The sequence below is a fragment of the Garra rufa genome, unplaced genomic scaffold (genome assembly GCF_049309525.1).
Source record: "Garra rufa unplaced genomic scaffold, GarRuf1.0 hap1_unplaced_005, whole genome shotgun sequence".
NCBI lineage: Eukaryota > Metazoa > Chordata > Actinopteri > Cypriniformes > Cyprinidae > Garra > Garra rufa.
In genome coordinates, this window is record NW_027394280.1 from 291,801 (window position 1) to 309,091 (window position 17,291).

Consider the following 17,291-nt stretch of genomic DNA (forward strand, 5'->3'; position numbering starts at 1 on the left):
TCATAGATCTGCGCCTCGCTCCTGCGTCTTTTTGAGCTGAAGAAAGGTTTGTGGTTTTATTCATTTAAAGTGTTTAAATTGATACAACGCGGTCAGTCTGCTTTATAGTTTTTACAAACATTGTAAAGGTAATTGATCATTCTGTTACACGAGTAACAGCCCAGTCAGCAAATTTCCTCTGGGCCGGATCTGGTCCATACCAACAGCTAAAGTGTGGCCCAGATAAGTTTAGGTTCCCCGGCCCAAAACTGGTCCACATCTTTTTACCCAGAACCGAACCAAAACAGTGCCATAACCCAACCTAAAATGAGCCAAATCATGAAAACAGATGTGGCTGTTATATGGATCTTATGTGGTATTCTTATATGGCTGAGTTCTGTAAAGGGCAATGGCCCCTATGTGGACCACATGTGGCTGATAGATCAAAAGCCATAATTTAACCATATTTATGCCACACCTATTATTTATTTAAAATACACAGTAAATCTTTAACACGTATTAAACACAAAATTGATTCACAGACATTTTTAATATAATACAATTTTAATAACAGAAGTACAATACAGAACATAAAATGTGGTGCAAATGTCAAATGAGTAAATAAATGTACAAAAATGGATACTTTTAGTAAGTCTCACCAGCCTTTCTTTCACAATCTGTCAGGAAAAAGGAGAGAAAAAAGATTATTAGCATATCATAATTAGTATTAGATATTATTTGAATATTAAAACAAGCCATGACATGAGTGCTCGCTGGTGGTAAAGGTAATCCTGTTTTATTAGCATTTTTCGACGGTATTCAAACTAATTGAGATTATGTGAGACGAAAGATTTGTTAGTTTTTAAATCACGTTATAACTAGTAGAAAGGAGAAAGGATGATCGCATTCATGCGCTCTTCCGCTTGTAACATTACAGCGGTCTGTCACGTAACATCAAAACGCGTCAAAAAGGCATTTATCGTTTAAATTTTCTGATATAATAGACATAATTTTAAAGATGAGACTTATCGAAAATAACAAAACCCAAATCTTATCATGATTTCTGGACAGCAGGTATGTATAGTGACGTTTTATTCACGCATATGAATTCAGCACATGATCGTGGTCAAAACTAAACTGTGTTTGTTCGGTACACATACCTAAGCACACAATTTTTTTCTGTACGAATAAGCGTACCATTACATCCCTAGAAAACATTTAAAACACCAAACCTGCACTTACCTGAATAAGAGTGTGTCTGGGCAAAGGCTGTTGTAGACTCAGGAGCAGAGCGGGAAATAACAGACATATATTTTCAAATTTTCAGTAATCCACCAATAGGAATACAGGAAGAATGAATGAATGGGCTGACATTTGGACTGCCACAAACCAGCCACACATGACTATAGCAGGTTATGTGTGTTTTTCCAAGTAAAAGCCAAATGTTAACCATAAGTTAACATATTTCAGGATGTACCATAGCCTAGCCAAATATGGCTCTTCGTTTGTGTACTGTCATCTGGGCCATATACCTTAATACAAAAAGTCACCCAAATGAAAATTCCCTCCAATTCTAAAGCCATGGCAAAACATATATGGTACAAGTTTGGCCCATATGTGCTCAGCCATGCCATACCTAGGCCAAACGTGGCAGCTTTCAGCCACATTTGGCCCAAACGTTTTTGCTATCTGGGAGAAGACGTGCGTCTCATTTCGGTCCGTATTTAGTGAATCAGATGATAAACACGGATTTATTCAGTGATGGACAAACGGATCTTTTCAAAAATACAGTTCAACTGAATCACTTGCTTCACAAATGATTCACTTTTTGAATCACTGGAATCGCCGCACACTGACGACATCTGCTGCTCAAAACACTGGAAATACAACGAGAACAACAGAAACAAACGTATGTAATGAACTTTCACAAACAATAGCATTTTCTTTGTCTAAATGTAATATATTAAACACAATTTAATTACTAAATATTTAATCTTAATTAAAACTAAATGGTAAGTACAGTTATTATTTACTGGTAAAATTTCAGTGTTGAGCAATAATCAGGCCATTAACTCTCACTCTTACCCACACCCTTTCAGTGAAATAGCTCTGATTGAGATGCACACAGAGATTTAGTTTGCATTGATTTTCTTTCTGTTAATTGTTCACATCTTAAACAGGACAAAGTGTACAAACACAGAAAAACTGGTGGAGCAGCTGAGATCCTCGTGACACACTATTATAAAGATGGAGTTTATTAAAGAGGAGAGTGAAGACATGAAGATTGAAGAAACATTCATCAAACATGAAGATATTGAAGAACAAACAAAGATGGCGTTTATTAAAGAGGAGAGTGAAGACGTGAACATTGAAGAAATATTCAGAGTCAAACATGAAGATACTGAGAAACAAACAGGTTGGTTTTCATTCTCAAACCTGAAATGAATATTTATGAATAATGTCACACAGGTGTAGAAATATTGAGACATTCAACAGAAGTGTTGAGATCACATGACAAATAGGCTACTAACACTGCCTTCAAGTGCAGCTGAGAATATTAAACCATTGATTTCTAGCACTTAGGCTAATTATGCAAAAGTATCTAAGAAAATTACTTATTATGCACAAAGCAAATCTTGAAATGTGAGTGGTTACATTTGGCTACTGCATGCCGTCTACATTTGTTCATTTAAAGCTATTTGTGATCCTGGACCACAAAATCAGTCATAAGGTTAAATTTTACAAAACTGAGATGTATACATCATATACAAGCTCAATAAATAAGCTTTCTATTGACATATGGTTTGATAGGATAGGACAATATTTGGCCAAGATACATATATTTGAAAATCTGGAATCTGAGGGGGCAAAAAAAATTAAATACTGAGAAAATCACCTTCAAAGTTCTCCAAATTAAGTTCTTAACAATGCATATTACTAATCAAAAATTACATTTTGATATATTGAGGTGGTTTTCCCCTAGCTGCTTTGAAAGATCACATAAGTCTTGGGGTTTTGAAGCCAGAAGATAAGACTTTATTAACAAAGTAACAAAGAATGAGAAACCCTGCAGGAGAATCTCCCGGGTCTCTGTTCACAGTTGCTTATATACTGTTTTCATCTAGGTATGTTCTATACATTACATACATCTGGTTAATGTTCCCATTTTTGGCCTAACACATTTCTTACATCGGGTTAATGTTCCCAATTTTGGCCGTGCCTTCCGTCTACTTGTCAGGGGCTGTTTACGTTAAGGTCAAACCAGGAATGTGCAACTTAAGCATATGAGGTGTGTCTGCACATTCCAGCTGGTTACCTTTTTCCCAAAGTAGGCCTCCTCTCACATAGGTAATGCATGATTATAATAGTGAAATAATTTGATGCATAAATGGCTATAGTCACATTGATTATACTTGATTCTGATTAATAAAAATCTTCCTCATATTCCCCCTTTGAGACGTTTTACGTCTCACTTTCCCCACAGTGCTGTTTCATGATTCAGTTTTTCTAGTTACTACTACTCAGTGACTAACCAAAGTCACTATGTTTCGTTACCAAAGGGCTAAATCATGCCACGGCACTCTGAAGGGGTATCAGGCCAAACATCTCCCTTCACATTTGACTAGAAAGGAGTAAAAGACCCTGACCCCTTAATTTATCTTTTCCCATTATATATAAATGATCATAATTGTTTAAAGCATGTGCGTGCAATAGGTTGAGCCTTGCCTGTGGTTTTCACAGTTATGTAGAATATATGCAAATACAGAGTAGATATAAAATAAATAAAAATTGGTAACATATGAAACAAAATATCATACATAATTAAAGGTTCAGATTACGGATACATTTCTAATCTTCATCGGAGGTATTTGAAATCTCATCTGCCAGTTGCAAACTTAATACTGTCTTATAAAGCAAGTCCTGATAACATTCCTGATGAGTTAGATTAAATTTTTCATCACCTTGATACTTTATCATTTCCATTTGTTTGACTGTAGCTTTGATAATTAGGGATTTCAATAAAGGTAGTACACAGCAAAATAATAATCCTCCTAGCATTATAGCAATTCCTAAGAACATTCCCAATTTGGCAAACCATGCTCCCCATGCTCCTAATTTCAAATCAAGCCAATCCCATGTTTGACTGTCTCTTCCGGCATTTGTTTTAACTTCTGTTCTTAAATTTTTTAACTTAACCATCACTTCGCTAAATGTACCTCCAGGTGCAGTATTATTTGGTATGTAAGTACAACATTGGTCTCCAAACATAACACATATTCCCCCCCTTTCAGCTAATAAAAAGTCTAAAGCTATTCTATTTTGCCATGTCATTCTGCTTGTTGCATCCAATTGTTCTCCTAATGCTGATAAAGCATCATCAGTGTAATTAATAAATCTTTGTTGATTATAATATATGTAATTAATCCATTCTGTGTTTTTGTTTTGTGAAATCCAAATGAATATGGATTCAAGCCCTGCTTTGATTTCATCTCTAGCTTTAAACTCATTGGGTATTCCTCTAGGTTGACCAATTGAATCAATATAAACTGTAGGGTCTGTTTCATAGGCCCTTCTGGGTCTGCTTTTTTCTTCTTTTTCTGTTTCCTCTTCTAGAGCGATGTAACTCATTTTATGTGTTAGCATAACCCTAGTACATAATCCTGACCAGTTTTCTGGTAATGTTGATAAAAGGCCATATTCTGGTCCACACATCCACCATATGTCTGCCAATGCAATATCAATTTAATAAAAAATAGGTGGTGGGCCTTCCTTTATCTCTCAATAGTCCTCTTTACATTGCGGTATTTTCCATATTTTCCATACATTTTCCTTTGAATCTTCCTACTCTACATCAATATTCCCCTTCTTTTTATAACATTCAAATTCTTGATCTGCCATTAATTGTATTTTTCCTTGTGGCTGTCATTCGTTGGCCTGTACTGACCTAAGATCACTCCAACACAGTGAAGTTGCTGCGTGTTCAGCTCCCATACACCACTGTATGTTCATTTACCTAGGTCAGCCAGACGTCCCCCTTGGCATGGGGCAGCTGGTCAATCACTTTACTGTTCTTTGTCGCCCTCGTCTTCTTCTTCCTCTCTCTTCTCTCTCTTCGCTTCTCGGGCATGCAAAGCATGTTGTTTGATTTTCTCCAGTTTGACCAATAAAAATCTTCAACCTTCCCCCTTTGAGACTTATTAAGTCTCACCTTTTCATGTCTTTACTCAGAGTGCAGCTTCATAATTCGGTATCATTATCTGGTGACTAAGGTAGGTCACAATGCTTTATTACCAATGACCAGATTATGGTACAGCTCTCAGGCGGTGCTGCAGGACCAAAACTTTTCTCCTCCACATATACTTGACTTCAGGGAAGAAGTAAAAAGATCCTGTCTCTCTGATACTTATACTATTAAAAGTTCTTTCATGATACAATTTTTCATGTCTGCATCATTCTCTGTCTTTGTCTTTCCTTCTCGCATTCTCTGTCTTTGTCTTCTCTTCTTGCATTCTCTTTCGTTGTCTGTTCCAAGTTTCATTCTTTTCCCACTTCCTCCTTTCCATTTGTTGGCCTACATCTGCTCCAATGTATCTTGATAATTTCATTAGCAATTCTATTGATAAATCCATCTTCACCAGGGTGACTCTTTGCAAGCCGTTGCAATGGTCTTTCCTTCGTTGGCAAGGGAGTATCGTTGCTAGCACGCCCCGAATCCCCCACTTCATGCAGTGTAGGGTTGTTGACGCTGGTTGGCGTATTTTAAGGTGGGAGATTTGGATCCAGGTGTCACTCTGCAACCATGTTGCTGCTGTAAGATTCTCCTTTGAGATGATAACTGCTCACTCGCTGCTGAGGCAAACCTTTCCCTGGCCTTTATAGAACTGCTGTTGCCTGTAAATGAAGATCTTCAGAGATTTTTGTTAGTGATATCATGCATGCTCATTTTTCCATCTGGCCAGTTGTCATTCTTGGTGTGACCTGTGGAACTGTCATGTGGGTTAAGGGCTGTCCTGGCCCCTGGGCTTTCATATCCATTGCTATCAATATAATGAGCTGGGTTAATACCCCCTTTTATACTAAAGATTGTATTTTATATTACATTAATTGCATTGTTACTAGTTTTAATTAATTTCCAATTTATTCTCAACAATTTTGCAAATTCAGTTTTCACTTTGTTATACAACTATCATTGTCCTACTACCATTGGATAATTTCTTAGGCCTATCTTGCTCAGTAGCATAGGCCTTTCAACCTGGAAAACACTCAACCCACTTTATTCATGTTAACAGTCACAAAAACAATATTTTTCATTTTGACACAGAATCAGCTGTATCATGATATGCTGAAAAGAAAGTAAGCTGTGGGGTGGACAGAGCAAGCTTTACTTGCTTTGCCTTCCCATATAATACGCTGCGCATGTGTGGCATTTTTCTTTCCTTGCCACAACAATAACCTAGGTGCTGACCAGGAAACTTGACCAAATTCATCCATGGTCATTATTTTACTGGGCATAATTTGCCCTGTGGGCCCACATTTCAATATTTGCATACAGCTGTTTTGGCAAAATAATTGATATGCTCCAGTGTCTCGTCAGACACATCTTTCACCCTACATCACACAATCGCTCACCATCATTCATACTTGTTCACATCCATTCACACATCCCCCTATTTGGCTAAAACCAATCCTTATTTTTGTGCAACCTCAGCACATTGTGAACTGAATGATTTTTCAAATTATATTTGTTTACTTTAAATTTTTGTCATATAATATATTTTTTTTTTTATTTCTCATGAGCTTCTTTGAAAAGAGCATAAGAGATCTCTGCATAATCTAGGATCCATGGATATCAACATTTCTATCTCTTTTTCCCCAGTATTGACAGCCTTTGTGATTTTCATGATTTTGGAACTTTGTAGTTATTATTATTTGTTTATTTTTGTTCAATCTAGCCCCAAAATGTCCCTTAAACAAAATGGAGTGACCAACTTTTTATTTTATCAGCCCTATTTTTCCTATTAGACATCTTGTCTGCCCCCCTTTTCCATACAGGCTCAGCATGGTTATCGATAATTCAGTTCTACATTTCCTCTAGTTGGTTAATAAAATAGCCCTCTCTATGCCAAATCCAGCTCCATTTTTATCTGATTGATTGTCAAATATCCACTTCTGTCTAAATTTCTTTTGCAAGGCATAAGGCTGGACTGGTACCTAATGAAAAGCAGATTAAGAATGTTAGTTAAGACACAGAATTCGAAGAACTGCCGTGAGACCAGTAAATAGTCAATATTAAGTTCCTAAATTAATTAACCAAATTTGAAGCAGTCTCTATAGTGATCATTAGATATGCAGCACCTGTGCACACAATGGGAAGTGATGGAAGTTCTTCTGTGTAGATCATCAGTCAGTTGAAGCTGTTTAGCTGTTGCACTGGGTCGTCAGTCTGTGATGGCAGTCAAAGGCCTGATGTTGAGTTGTAAGGTCTCCGTTGTTTGTCTGCTTCTCCTCAATCTGGCTTTTGCTCGATCCTGCCAGAGTTTTGCATTTCCGGATGTTCTCTTCATCCTCGGGAAAAGTCTCAAGTGAAAGATTCACCTTTTCCTGGTTTAAGTCAGCCTTTCTCCATGCAGGAGTGTGCGCTCCTCTTTCCGGAGGGGGTTGAAAGTCCATCAGCTCCTCCCTTTTCTTCTTTCTGCAGCCTTGTCTTTGCTTCTTCATCACAGTGTTAGACCGACTCCAGTTCTTTGCTTTCCTTTGTCAAGGCACTGTTCCAGACGTCATCTGAAATTTGAACACTCAAGAGACTGCATTAATCAATTTGAACCTTAGGAAACTATGACATCAATTGTGTCTGAGCAATCAGCTCTAGCTAAATTTCACATTTCAGCCAAATCTTTCTTAAATGGTCAGTTTCATCTGGTTGAAAACAGCAGTTCCCTTATTCTATATTAGTAAAGCAAGTTCTTCATTGCGAAAATAGCAAGCAGTTTCTTCTTTGCAAAATGCAGAAAATAGCTACCTCCATTATCTATATAACAAACAAAAATAATCCTTCTTTCTACAACAGCAAGGCATGCGTTGTAAATTAAAGATTTCCATCCTCATTTTTTTTACATTCACATAGATTGTCCAGAATAATCTAGTAATGCTGAATTCATTTTTCCCAACCAACATATATTTAATCACCAAGTTCCCTTATATTGTAAAATATATATATGGCCTTTAACTAATATATATGGTTCTTTTAACTTGGTCACCCAATCTTATTCTTATTCAACATTGCAGTACACAAGTCAACTTTTAGTTAATTCAACCCCAAATCTCTGAAACTCTGTAATGGATCAACTTCCATACTGTCTCCCAGGGAAAACAAGATACAAATATTAGCCATCTTCAGAATAATATATTAAATTCTTAAGCACGTGCAATTTTATTTATTCATCTATTAAGATAAATCATTAAATAATAAATCTTATTTTAATTAATCTCTTACTATAATACTTTGCAAAGTCTATTGCTTTTATCATTTTTAAACCAACATTTTCTTTATTTATTATTATCTATTACTCCCTATTATTAAGGGCTCTCTCTGCAATCCGACCACACTAGTGTTGGTCCAGAAGGGGTACGCACATCTGGTTCCCCCTTTTATGGAGTTTTTATTTTTCAGTAAGTTCTCTCCTCCTTTTTTGAAGAGTGCTAACACTTCTATTTCTCTTTCTCTTTTTTTTTCTTTTGTTTTTGACCCATACCTGTGGTTTTATAATTTTTTATCAAAGTTTCCATTTCCTCACACAGTGCCAAGTTGAAAGTCCCACCTGTAGGCCATTGTGTCACCATATTCTTTGTTCTCTTCTGCCATTTTTTAGAGAGTTTATTTATAAGTTCTTTACCCAAGGGATACTTTGAACTCAAAAGGTCTTCGGGTGTTGCTGCCATAATTGTTTGGTACAGAAAGCCTTTATCTTTTAATTGCTTCCCACTCAAGACTCAAATTTACAAATGATTTCCCTTTTTAAATATATTTATGAAAATGTTAAATAATCAATTCACCATAGATTCTCTGAATGATGATTTAAACAGTTTATATTTAAATAATACCAAACAGCAATATCAGCAACTTTTTCTTGATACAAAATTTTACCTCTCAGCCTTTTTAACCCTCCCTAAATAATTTTAAACAAGTAATATTCATACCAATCCCTTTATTCTCGTGTCCCTTTATCATCAACAGGGCTCATGCACACTCAGACTTTAAATAATGTCCCTTTAATAATAGGGCTCTTATATATTTAAACTATGTCCCTTTATTTTACAGGGCTCACTTACTTTTCTCAAGCAAAACACTAACTACGTTCTCTCTGTGTAACACAGGAGGGTCACGCAGTCACCGTTCACAAGATACAGAGTTTATTATCTCCCACAGCTGCAATCCCTCAGACCTTACAATCACGCAGACACAGACCTTAACACACACGCACACACACACACACAGACTACTCTACACTCCTCTTGAGTGACCTGTCAGTTCTACTCGCTCTTTCACTGAAACTTTTCCTCAAACAGTAAAAAAGCAGTACCCTGCAGGAATTTTTGCCTACCCGTGCAGCCCTCTGTAACTTCCTAACTCCTCTACAGAGCGGTATCCATAGGACTTTCTTTGCCTATCCGTGCAGACCTCTATAAAAGAGCGGTATCCATAGGACTTTACTTTATCTGCTTCACGTTTATTGCTATCCTCAAGGCCCACTTAACAATAAACACAGATCATATTCAGCTCTTACACAAAGCAAATCAAATACACTTAAAACAACTTAATATTCCCTGATACACTTCCTCAACACAAGGGAACAATCTAGCAAGTTTGCGCTCTGTCTCATTGATTCACTTCCTCTACACAATGAAGGCAACCCTTGCAGGATTTAATGCCTACCTCTTGTAGGTATTTTGACTAGGACTTCTCCTTTAACACTTTTAATCATCTAACATAAACACTTATAAAAATATTAAAATCTGTATTCCCTATTCCCTTCAAAACCAAAACAACAGAAAACACAGATCAATGCATGCATTTAGTTCTTTTGGAATCAAAACCCCTTTTTTGTTCTTTTTAAATTTGGAATAGCAAATATCTGAGTGTTCTTACCACCCTGGGCAGACCTGGCTGAACAACACAAACTAATTATGTAAGCAAAAACTGCCTACCTTTTTTAGTGGCCACTGTTTGCGTTGCTCAGTCCTGACAGCCCAAAATGGTCTTTCACCCGTGCTCCTTTCCATCCTGTTCGTGACGCCAATATGAGGTGGTTTTCCCCTAGCTGCTTTGAAAGATCACATAAGTCTTGGGGTTTTGAAGCCAGAAGATAAGACTTTATTAACAAAGTAACAAAGAATGAGAAACCCTGCAGGAGAATCTCCCGGGTCTCTGTTCACAGTTGCTTATATACTGTTTTCATCTAGGTATGTTCTATACATTACATACATCTGGTTAATGTTCCCATTTTTGGCCTAACACATTTCTTACATCGGGTTAATGTTCCCAATTTTGGCCGTGCCTTCCGTCTACTTGTCAGGGGCTGTTTACGTTAAGGTCAAACCAGGAATGTGCAACTTAAGCATATGAGGTGTGTCTGCACATTCCAGCTGGTTACCTTTTTCCCAAAGTAGGCCTCCTCTCACATAGGTAATGCATGATTATAATAGTGAAATAATTTGATGCATAAATGGCTATAGTCACATTGATTATACTTGATTCTGATTAATAAAAATCTTCCTCAATATTTATTAGGGATGCACCGATCATGGTTTTTCATGGCCGATTCCGATACCGATTTTTTACAAGCAAGCTGGCCGGTTCCGATACCGATTTCCGATTTTTAAAAAAAAGAAGAAGTTATCCAAGTAAACAACATAAACAACATGTTTATTTAGTATTTAACAGGGCAAACTGGCTTTGGCAATTGAAACAATAGCATCTGACATCTGAAAAAAAAAAAAAATAATAAATACAGTTTAATAAGTAAAACATGTGCTTTTAGTAAAGTAAAAAAAGTAATCCAACAGGCATTTTAATGTAAAATAATAATAATCATTCTTAACAGAACAGACCTTTATTTTTGGCTTTTCAAAAGTAAATGCTTGTTTTTTTTTAACAAAAAAGTGAGTCTGTGTCTTTTTTCATCTATCACGTGAGAAGCTGAGCTGAACTAACGTTTGCTGTCCACGCTTGTGCAGGGCGTGGACAGGTGCGCTCGCGCAACTTCAGCGAGCACAGGAAAGCGGCTCTTTGTGAATGAATGAATGATTCAAGATGTGTATGAATTATGTTTCTGAATGAATCGAATGCCGCGGCCCTCGTGCACACTTCCGGAAAAAAACCGGCCGGGATAGAAACGAAAACCGTCCGGTTGTCGATCACGCGTTAGATGCAAAAACCGGCCGGTTTCGATTTATGGCCGGTCAACCGGTGCATCCCTAATATTTATAGTAGGGATTTTACAAAAAAATCTTCATGGAACATGATCTTTACTTAATTTCCTTATGATTTTTGGCATAAAAGAAAAATCAATAATTTTGACCCATACAATGTATTTTTGGCTATTGTTACAAATATACCCCAGCGACTTAAGACTGGATTTGTGGCCCAGGGTCACATTTGATAAGCAAATAAAACAGCCAGTGGACACTAAAGCTACATCTAAATGAATCCGCATACAATTGAAATAACCTTTTTGTTTTAAAATTTTAAAAACAGACTGTACATAGAGACTGATTTAAGAAACTCTCTTCAATACAGAAACATGTTGTGTGAGTTATTGTTTTTTTAAATGTCATCAGTCAACGCTTCTAGTCAGACACTGCTACATCACGTAACAAAAACATGAACAAGCACTCAATGATTGTCTTTTTATTAAGTAACAAACACATTAATAAATGTTTTTTTTTTTTTTTAATAAGTATACCGCGTGCAAGGTTTATGTGCATAGCCAAAATTGTCCATTCTGTTTTTAAGTGAATCTCTGTGGCAGAATTACAGCGCTACATACTTATCTGGCATATATACTACATAGTTCCCTCTCGAGGGAACTTCGAACCGCATCCTCTAGGGGGCCCTATGGGGAACGCCATCAGTGTGACTCGTGTCTGAAGAATACATACAAAAACGACAATGGCCGGCGACAGCTTATGATGTCACCACCGGCACGCCCAGTACAAAGGGGCACCGATAGGACACAACATCCTTTTCTTCATATTCACTCACTTTTTGTCTGAGGGCATGTTCTCTCACCTGAGGTTTTGAAATAATGACTGCTGTGACGTGTGGTGAAGAGTCAACGTTTTCTGCTCCCGAGGGAGTTTGTTATGCAGAGAATTGAGTTTGTGATCATTGCATTCATTCCTTGTTTCTTGTGAAAAAGGCACGCTCTGATACCCGCAGCTTTCATATGGCTCGAGCTGTGTATGTGGTGAGGAGTAAGCAAAATCAGCTCTCGAGGGAGTGAAATGCAATCGTTGCATTCATTGCTTATTTCTTGCGAGAGGCACGCTACTCATAGCTGTTTTCACGAGCTTGCAGGGTATGTGAGTGTGGTGAGTAGCAGTGTTTTCAGCTCTCGAGGGAATTAATGTGCTCTTCCTGATGCATCCGCAAAGGAGGGAGGTGAGTCTTTACTGTTCTCCCGATTTTGCATAAGTGTGTTCACCCTTTCATGGTATTAACAATGCATTCGTGACGGCAGCGGCTCTGTTTTTGCTTGATTCCTGGCAAAATCTGTCGCATGGGCAGATTGTATTTAGCTCCTGTGGGAATACCCTGACCTCATACCATCTAAGTGAGTATGATCCATATACTTAGCTATTGTCTAGCTTAGGGTTGTGACGATGAGGAAATTTCCCCACCGGTTAATCGGCACGTGACAACACCGGTAATACCGGTATCACCGTGGGGGTGGGGGTTTGCTCTTTTTTTTCTGCTTTTAAATAGCGTGCGTATTATACTTTCACTTTTGCGGGATTTGGCAATTCGGCGTCAATTGTTTTAATGGACGACAACGAAACTACAAAAAAAAAAAAAAAAAAAACTTTGAACCCAAAATATTGCCAAAAAGGTGCTTTTGGACACTAAATCGTCCGCCATTCTGTTTCTGTAAATTCGACTCCTCGCACAGATAATTAACACGGCCAATTCACCATCAGCAATCACACTCCGTATCCAAGCACTACAAGAGAATCCCTTTAAATATCCAAGCAGTCTTACCTTCATCATCTCTTGTTTTCAACATCCCTCTCCCTGGGCAGGGGGAGTGCCCCGGGCCTTGGACAAACATGCTTAACTTTTACGCTGTTTATTATAAGCGCAAACTCCTCACGTGATAAATGAAATATGACGCATTGTAGCTATGTTCAGTTTTTAATTATATTGCATGCTCTCGTCTTAAGTACATTATTTAGAATGATATTTTCCATTCAATTCAAATAAATATTTAATAAAAAACGAATACTTAAAAAAAAAAGAAAAAAAAAAAAAGTGGAGACGGTGTCACGGTGGAAAAGTGATGTCACCGGTGTTGCGTCTTAAAACCGGTAACACCGTCAACACCGTCTATCGTGGCAAGCCTAGTCTAGCTATTAACTGTTGTTTGGGGCCTGTTTACTATGCTAAGCTTGTGTCTTTCAGGTTAAGTCTTCAGCGAGTGCCAGTTTCTCAGACTTCTTGCTCTTGCAGATTCTGTGGATCTGGCCAGAGCGGAGCCTGTGCTTCTGTTGAGGCAGAAGCATAGTCCACTTAGGGTTGGTTAAGGCTAATCCCCTTGGAAGTACCCCCTTCAGTCTGAGGGCAGGGGAGATTGCCGTTTCTATGCAGCTATATGAGCGAAGGGTTGCTGGATAGGGCGTGCTCCCCTTTCCGGGAAGGGTCCCTCATAGAGAGCCGTCTCTTAGTGGGTCAGGTTTTCCTCCCTGTCCCTCAGGGTTAGGAGCCTGTCCTTTCTGATGTCCAGGTTGATTCCCACTTCTCAAGCCTTGTGGATGATGTAATGCTCCCCATTTTGCAGAAGGGTCCCCTTAGAGCACCACCCCCTGGCAAGTTAGGTTTTCTTCCCTGTATCTCATGGTTAGGAGCCTGTCCTTTCTGATCTCCAGGTTGATTCCAGCTTCTCAAGCCTTGTGGATGATGTCATGCTCCTCATTCTGCAGAAAGTTCACTTATAGAGTGCCACCTCTTGACGGGTCAGGAGTTCCTCGCTGTCTCTCTAGGTTAAGGGCCTGTCCTCCTCTATATCCGCTATTAGAAAGATGGTCAAGTCTAGCTCCATGGCAATACCGTCAGTCGATTAGCAAATTCCAAACTGCCTATGCTGATTGAGTGCAGCATTGCTCCCCTCACAGTGAGGGTTGACCCTAGTATTTCCCGTCATGTGACAAGCATCTGGAACCCTGTCGAGTGTGACCTCTCTGGCACACCTTTTTCAAATCCATGTTATGGTAAGTGTGCACACTAGTCTCTGGGCACTTTCTAAAATCCGCAAGGGTGATAAGTGCATAGCAAGTGTTTGTGCACGTTTCTAAAATCCTGTATGGTATAAGTTACGTGCTAGACGTTGTTTCCATTTTTGAGTTGATTTAAAACCCCGGTCTCCTTGGGCCCAACTACAATTAGGTATCATCACAGATACCTTATGACCATCTGCTACCTAGGATAGAGATAACATTGTTCCCCTTAGCGCCCCCTAGAGGATGATCGTTCTCTATCTCAGGGAATGTCTCAGGTTACGTATGTAACCCTGGTTCCCTGAGGGAACAAGACGCTGCGTCGAACGCTATGGGGAACGCCATTGGCGAAGCACGCTCTGAACGTAGTCTGCAACCAATCAGATGCAGACGCAGCATAAGACGTTCACCCCTCGAGGGCTGACTGTGCATGCTCCGCTCTCAAGCAGACCACAAACAGACTGTGTGTATCCCCACCAACAATGAAGCGTTGGCAGGGAGGAACACACCGTCTGTAAGTTCCCCCTCTACAAATACCTGAACACACTGAAGACGATTTAAAGGCTATAGAGAGAGGCTCTATAGCCAAAGCAAAAAGGAGAGGTGAGAGTGGACACCCTTGACGGGTGCCACGAGAAAGCGAGAAATAAGGGTACTTTTCAGAGTTTGTTTTCACGCAAGCTGAATGAGTGGAATATAGTTAACGAATCCATGAGATGAATTTAGATCTGAATCCAGATTTTTGTAAAACCATGAATAAGTAATCCCACTCCACCAGGTCAAAGGCCTTCTCTGCATCGAGAGAGATAACCATTTCTGGTCTTGAAGACCGGGATGGAGTAAAGATTACATTCAAAAGTCTACGTATTTTGGACGTTAACTGACGGCCCAGTATAAAACCGCAGCTTAAACCTGCAGAATTCACCTGCTCATCATGGAAATGCACATTAGTCCATTATTGCCAAAGTCAGTTAGGAAAGTTCTTTTGGGAAAACGAATCCACTGCCTCAGAAGAATCAAAGAACCGTTCCGCGCCATTATAGCTCACTCGAAGGTGAGCCGTGTACAGCATTCCAAATCGTACTCCTTGCTTGTAAAGTAGGCTCTTGATCTTGTTAAACGCTGCTCGTGTCCTCGCAAACCCTATGCTGAAGTCCTTGAACATCTTGATCTTGTGGCCTTTGTAGGAAATGTCCTTTTGGGATTTAGACTATCTCATGACAGTTTCCTTAATGATGTATTGGTGAAATCTGATTATCAACAGCCGTGGGGGTTCGTCTGCGCGAGGTTTAGGTTGGAGACTGTGGTGGACATGATCCAGCTCGTGTGGTTCTGCTAGGCAATCGCCAAGAATCTCGGAAAGCAGGTTAGACACATACTCCCTTGGGTTCTTTCCTTCAATGTCCTCCGGTAAACCTACAAGTCGTACATTTTGCCACTTCGAGCGAGATATCAAATCTTCTATATTAGCTTTAAGAGCCTGTGTTTTCCTTTTCGGTGTTTATCAGTTTTAACTGAAGAGCTTTTACATCATGCTCAAGCTAAGTTATTCGGTCACTGTGTTCTGAAAGGCCCGCTTCCATCTCGTTGATCGTCGCTGCCTGTGCTGAAGACCGAATTGTTTCCAGAGAAGTGTTTAAAAGTGCAACGAATTCCCCATCTCTTTTCTGAATCTTTCAAGCTCCTTAACTAGGGATTCGATTGTAAGCTGCGAAGATGTGGATTCGTTATCCGCCATTTTTCTGCTTTCTTGACAGGCCCGATCATGGTGAGCTTGTTGTTTACCGCCTGTCCCCGTAGACTTGTTCATTTTAAATGAAAATTCCGACGGCGTAGACTTTCAAAAATAAAAATGAGGTGCAACAAGTTTGATGTGCTGATCAAATAAGGTGTATTCTTAAGATATTAAATGAAATAACGTGGAGCGCAGACACCGTGCGTCTCACCACCGCATTACCAAATCGAAAGTCCCGGACCAGGTTAGTTTAGCAGCATTAGTTGCCAGAGTTTCCCAGTGCTCCGGCTGCATGTTTAATTTAATTTAATATTATGTTTCTAGAGATGTAATTATAATATTACTAATGTTTTTTACATAAACATTTAAAAATTGAGTGATTTTACATTTTTTAAATAAGATTTTTGAGAGATTTGATTTGAGATGACAGTTTTCCACTATTTCTCATCCTCTGACAGTCTGTTTTGGTGTTTTCCATTTGAAAGGTCAAGTGTAACAGCCAACTTTTATGATTGGCTAACACAATTGCCCCCTTAATAAAACCTCAGGAGGAATTATTTTGTAATTAATTTTTCATCTGATGGTTAAGTGGGGAGTTTATTTTTTCCTAGTCTCTCTCTAAATTTGTTGAATTTTATCCCCTAGGAGACATAAAAATAGTATATAATAATTGAGATCAGTCTATATAGATTTTCTAGATTTAATTAAATGTATAACAGCCAACTTAATCTCTGTAGGGTACTGGCCAACCAGGATCAGGTTTGGAGACCCTGGAATAGGATCTAGCATACATGCATTACATGTTGTGATGTTAATTGCTTTGTGCCATTAAACTGGGGTTAACTTTTATCTCTTTGTTTTTCCACCTTAGACCTAACAGCACTGAAAAAGGAGAGAGAACTACTGAATGAAACTGAAGAGAAAGATCAGTTTGAGAATCTTCATAATTTTGTTTCTGGAGAAAAATCTTTTTGTTCTTTTGAGTCTGAAAAGACTTCTAAACAAAAAAGTGCTCAAAAGACAGGAACTAGGAGTATTTTCACTTGCTGTCAGTGTGGAAGGAGTTTCAAACAACAAAGACGCCTTA

General features: G+C 38.7%; 1 pseudogene; it reads left to right on the plus strand.

Moving 5' to 3' along the window:
- LOC141312754 (uncharacterized) overlaps positions 1–17,291 on the plus strand; it is a 249,274-nt pseudogene that overhangs the window by 32,474 nt on the left and 199,509 nt on the right.